Source organism: Crocodylus porosus, unplaced genomic scaffold, assembly GCF_001723895.1.
Source record: "Crocodylus porosus isolate Cpor-Errol unplaced genomic scaffold, CroPor_comp1, whole genome shotgun sequence".
NCBI lineage: Eukaryota > Metazoa > Chordata > Crocodylia > Crocodylidae > Crocodylus > Crocodylus porosus.
The window spans coordinates 67,738,055-67,744,446 of record NW_017728931.1 but is presented as its reverse complement, the minus strand read 5'-3'; positions in this window follow the sequence as shown (position 1 = coordinate 67,744,446).

Sequence of the window (6,392 nt, the reverse complement as noted above, 5' to 3'; positions counted from 1 at the left end):
AGTCACTGATGAAGATGTTGAACAGTGCGGGCCCAAGGACCAAGCCCTGGGGAACCCCACTGCCCACATCCCTCCAGGTCAAAAATGACCCATCTACCACCACTCTCTGGGTGTGGCCCTCCAGCCAGTTAGGGACCCATTTGAGTGTGTAGGTGTCGACACTACTGTCTCCTAGTTTTTTAACTCTATTGTTGAGGTTGAACAAGTCAGATTCTTGGTTTTCATACATTACAGTTGCCTTCATGCCATCATGTGATGTTTTTACAAGGTTTAGCAGCATACATGGATGTGGAAGACCTAGTCTGGCCCCCAAAGAAAAATTGCAGTCTCCCTCCCTCTAAGGACCAGAGAATCTCTTTATCTCTCCCGCCACAACTTAGATGTTAAAGAAGGATCCAAACACATAGACTGTCCTGAGGGAAAAAACTGATATAAAATCCTGCAACTTAGGTTTAGGGCTCTTCTTCACAGGGCTCCACCATCCCCATCCCCTGTCCTTACCACACCAGATCTTCTTGCATCAATCTCATTCAGTCACCCTCATGGGAAACAAATTTATCTGTGCTGCCTTGCATGGAATCTGTACCGCTGGTCTCTGGCCACTGGTCTCTGATCCTGTTCTAACTCATGGGTCACAAGATAAGGTTGTACAGTTCCCACCCCTTTTCCCTTTAGCTTCATGGAAGGGTCATCTCAGGCCACTGGCCCCAGCTCACAGCTCAAGTCTGCTTCCCCTACTTCCTTCCCCAGGTCCCCGGGATGAAGCCCTGCTCCCACTGGATTTGCAATCGCCAGTTCTGCTGTGAGGCCTTCCTCATCTCCCTGGCCCTTCAAGTAAGTCTGTGGGCCACACTTGGTCTCAGCAGATTCTGGTTCTGTGAAGCTCCCCTGTGTGCTACTCCCTTCTCCGGAGGAGAGCCAACTGCCTGTTTGGTTCCCACCCTGATCAGCTATGACTCCGGTGGCAGCATTCCATTCGCAGCTTTGCCGGCTCTCACAGCTGATTGCTTTAATTGACATCTGGGGCATCTTCCACGTGTCTTTGCCCCTGCCCAGGCTTGCTACAACTCTTCCCTCCATCCTGGCTCACTGCCCTGACATGTTTTGGCTCCTTCTTTGTTCTTCTGGGGTCTCGTGACAGGGTAATCTTACTGCCCTGTCACAGGGACAACCAAGTTTCTTCAGAGCAGTGTAAAGCCCTGACTGACCATGTCAAAGGCTTTTGTTAAAACTATAAAAACCATATACAGTGGGATATGATTCTCTCTGCACTTTTCTTGAAGTTGTCTTGCAGAGAAGACCGTATCTATGGTGAACCTTTCTGAGTGGAGACCAACTGGCTCTCAAGATAGATTTTCTTATCTAACATTGGAAGTCTAGGTAAAACAATACAGCTTAAAATTTTTCCCACAATGTTGAGAAGAGATATACCTGTGTGGTTATTACCTCTGTGGTTATTACCTCCTTTGTTTTTAGGGTTGGATGAAACGAGTGTCCTTTAAATCCTGCAGAACAGTTTCTTCCTTCCAACAGAGTAGCAGTACCTCGTGCAATCTTTGCAGTAAGTCTTTGTGCATTTATAAATTTCAGCAGGTAAACAGTCAGATCCTGAGGCTTTATTACTTGGAATTGTTTTGATGCATTGTTTAAGTTCCTTTAAGCTTAGTTTTGGCAGCCAGAGAAGTCATAACTTTAACCGCAGGCAATTCATCTAGCATACGCTGGTCTACTACAGACTCCGTTGAATGTATCATTTCATAGTGCTCAATCATCTCTCCTGTTGCTTTCCCTTATCAGTTATGATTTTACTATCCGGGTCTTTCAGTGGAACTGTCTTGTACTTTATCAGCCCACAGGGCTTTCTAATGCCCTCATACAATTGTTTACTGTCATTTGGCATCGGCTGCCTGTTGGATGCTATTGTAGAGACCTATACAAAATTCTTGAACATACCTCCTGGGAGCTGTTTGAACAGCCTTATGAGCTTCTTAGGTTGTTGAGCAAATCAGTAGTAGGAGTAGATTTGTAGGTGATTAGGGCAGTTCTTTTTCTCTCACTGAAGGGCAACAGTACCTCTAAATGGTCTATAAACCAGTCAACATTTTTCTTGGTACTCTTTCCAAAACTCTTGATTGCAGCATAGTACATATTTGTATGCATGCATCTGATGCAGTTTCATTCACTCCAATTGACTTTGCTACTTCTTCACTAAAAAGCCATTTCTTGACAGGATCAGTGATTTGGCACAAATCAATACAAGGTCATCCAATGTGATGGATCTTCTTAGCTTGAAATTTCACTTTGCAGCAGACAAGGAAACAGTCTGTGTTACAGTCTGCACTTTGAGAGAATCGAGTATACAGGATATCTTTCAAGTGTGTATGTCTTGTAACTACTAAGTCCAGCTGATGCCAGTACTTGGACCTTGGGTGTCTCCACAAAGTTCTTCCGATGTTACTGGCAAAAAAGGTGTTGGCTCTCTCCTTACTCCTTCACCAACAAGCCTTGACTGGAACAGAGATCAAGAACTCTCTGACTGTTATTGTTCATATGTCCAATGCCCTGCCTACCCAGAATGCCAGGCCAGTTGTCAGCATTGGACCCAACGGTGGCACTGAAGTCTCCAAGTACTAAATTGGGTTCCTTCCGTGGACCCCTGCTGATCATTTCCTGCAGCTGTTGATAGAAGCAGTCCTTCTCCTCACCACTAGCCTGCAGAGTTGGAGCATAGACACTGATTAGGTTGCTGAATCCTTTCTGTAGCCTAACTCAGAGTGTTATGGTATGTGTGGACACTGCAATAGGAGCTTCACATGCTGATGTAAGTTCATTTCTGATGGTGACTACACCATAGTCTCTCTTTACTCCTTCAGGTTTTTCATGCCACTAAATTGTGTAGCCATTCTCCTTTATGAAACCTGTGTCTGAGAGCCAAGTTTCTGAAAGATAATATCAATTCTGAAATGTGCAAGGTTGTTACTCAGCAAAGCCATTTTTCCTCAGATCCAAATCCAGATCAAAGTTATATCTGGGGTCAATGTCAAAATATTCCAGCAAGCAATTCTGTTTATAAAATCAGTTGAGCCAGGATGTAATCAGTGAGGCAAGGCTTGTTTCACTCACCTTTTCTAGGGCCAAGCTCATGTGAGACAAGTAGGCCATCCCTAAACAGGGCTGCTTAGAAATGTTGGTAGCTGCCTGAGGGCCCTTATACCTCTCTCGAATCCCTGTGAACACCTTGGCAAGACCTTCAGTGTATATGCCTAGGCAGAGTTATGGAGGAGCAGAGGTTTCTATAGACCTGTTGTCCCCCCTTTAGAACACCGAGTCAAAATCCAAAGGCCAGAACAAGTGTAGAAGTCAGTGACACAGAGATTGTAGCTTCTGCCAGACAGCAACCTGAATAGAGCTGCTAACTGCCTGTTGCTTCAGCATGAGTGCCTTTTCTGTTGAGCTGAGGTCCCTTAGCCTTTCTTGCCCACAAGGCAGTGGAGGATGCAGTTTAATGTCATGCCCAGGACACAGTTTTATAATGTTCTTTAAAATGATTTTGTCACCTTAAAGCCTTGGAAGCTTCTCTCCCTTTGCCAATGATGATGACAAGCTTTTATCTGTCCTTGTCCTCTCATACAGCACCTACCAAACCACAATACCTATCAGGTTCTGACCTGGCCTACCTTCCTTCCTGGGCTACATATGTCAGGCTGATACCCATGCCTTCATTCAGAGTCTCAAATGGTTCCCCACCCTTTGCAAAGAATCCATATCCTACATTTCCAACTGAAGAAATTCCCAATCATGATACAGAAAGAACAACTGAGCCAGCAGAACTTTTAGAGTACATGAAAATGACCTCAGTCATTGCACTACTGACCCACTCTATATTACAATTTTTCAGTACTTCCTGAACAGAATAGAACTTCCCTGTACCTTCCTAATAAATATCCCTCTCCCTACACTGAAGGTCTGTGGTCAAAGGTTCATGTTGAACCTATGGCTAGTAGGCTGGTGAATGTCTAGCTATGACATATCAGGGCATGATGTGGCTAGTAATACAGCATTGACTGGATCTAATGCAAAACTAGTGTAAATTTAGAATATGAAAATATAGAAAAACTCACATACAGACAGTGTGGCCAGTAGAAGAATGCATCAGCAGAGAACACCTGTTATAGTAAACCCAGTGGTAAAAGAATTGCAGAAGCTCAGGTCAGAATTGTCTTACATGCTCTAGGTTTGTAGGGGATATTTCCTTGTTGTTCTATGGCATGTTCTTCACCAATGATGATGATGGAGAAAACATTTCTAGAAATAAAAATCAAGTAGGAGTTGTGACTTTTGGCATAAAATTACAAGTAATGTTAATAGCTTAAGAGTTGTGTGAATTCAAAAGGTAAATTCTTAAATGCTATGGTCTGTGGTTATTTGCTTGTTATGTCCCCATAAATTATCCCCATCAATAGCTACCAAAGAGAAAACTTTGTGTAGGGTACAGAAAAGACTGGGAAATATTTTTGCTTAAAATAATTGTGTCCTGTCAAAGTGGCATTGCCACAGGAAAATTAAACTGTTGAAAAGTGGTTCTAGTTGGAATCAAAGTATTTGAGACATCATTTGGGACCTGAAGGTTGCTTCCTAATTAAAAAGCGTAGCCTATATAACACACACAGCACCACACTATAGCAATTAAAAATAGAGATTTATATAGATGACTCTTTCACACTATAACCAGATATGGGATCAAGCTGTGAAATTTGGATTTAATTTGGAAACATAGAGTTAGGATTATTTCTTGAAATCAGTAGCAGAAGGCCAGCCAGGAATGGGCTAACATGGTAAAGCAAACAGAGCAGGAGGCTTTGAGGAAAATGCTGTTTTCTTGTTCTATTAATGTTTAAGAAAACAATTCTCTGCCTGATCAGAATGCACGAATCTAGGAAAGCATCAGTCTGGACTGGTTTATAGCTGATTTTAAAGAAAGCCTCAGAGTACAGGATAGTTTAATGAACACCTTATGGTCCCTTCCAACACTCTTGTCTACTGCTTTATTGTTGCAACTGAACAGGTGTTTGAATCTGGGCTGCAATTTGGCCCCTCATTAAAAGAGGTAACTGATTATTCAGACATTGTTTTTTTAGGTTTTACTTTAAAAAGAGCTGCTCTCTAAAGTCCTATAACCTCTCACAGTCTGGGCACCCACAAAGGGAGGCAGAGCCAAAGTAACTCATCATCGGTCTTGAAAATACAGACCAAGAGTCTTTGCAGAATGTGTACCAGAATGTTGATTCCAAATTTAAGTTCATCTCCAGTTCAGAGGGGAACTGTTCGTATCTGGAGTTTGGATCCATTTATAATTGCCAACATGGGTGACTGGTGCCTCCCTGACTGAAGAGTTAGCAATTGGGGGAGGGGGTCCCCCTGTGGCTGATCCTGCAAGCTGGAGGGGGGAGGTGTGTCCTCCGTGGTGGCCAATCGTGCCAACCTGCAACTGGCAGCAGCATGCTGCTGGCACTTCCAGGTGCATCACTGGCACTTCCAGGTTGGTGGGATTGGCCACGGGGGGGACCACTTCTCCTGGCACACTTCCCAGCCAGTGCTCTCAGGGGGGTATCAAACTCTTGTCTGCCCCCCACTGCCCAGGAACACTGGCTGACAGGGCATCACCACTGATTGCCAAAAGTGTGTGTTCTCAGATTGCAAAAGTGGGTTGAGGGATTGCAATGCATCAGAGCATTCAGTGGTCACTGTATTTTGATTGTTTGTCGGGTATGTTTATCTAGACTGCACGATCCCCATCCTTCTTAAAAAATGAACATAGACCTACTACCATGACATACACATGAAACATAAAAGCCCAGAAATGGATAGAAGCATGTTTGTTAGTAGTATTCATCAGTAGCAAAAAAAGTTAAGCTAAAAGACCTTTATTTGCATTCTATTTTTACAAGTTTTATTATAGTGGAGCTTTGGTGACTATCTCTAATAGATGCTTCTTTGTTTCTCCGGGAAACCTTCAGACAACTTCCTCAATGTGAGTCATTGGATCAGTTCTCTAACATACACACAACACATGTCTTCTTCCTGCCCTTTCCCTCCACACAGTGGTAGCCTCAGGCATTCTTGCAATCAGTGAACACCTAACAGAAAAGACTGATGCTTCAAAGAGTCACACATGCCAGGTTTTAGGTCTTTCAGAATATATTTGTGATGCTCTTATGCACTGTGTACAAATATGCCCAAGCCATTTAGTACTGTTACAGCTATGAGTGTTCATCATTACATTCACATCTGACAGGAACACTAGACAATGTAAGGCAAAACTCGTAAGTCAAATGCTTTATAAATGTTATTTCATATACTTACCTCCAAGACAAAGTTCCCTTTATGACTCT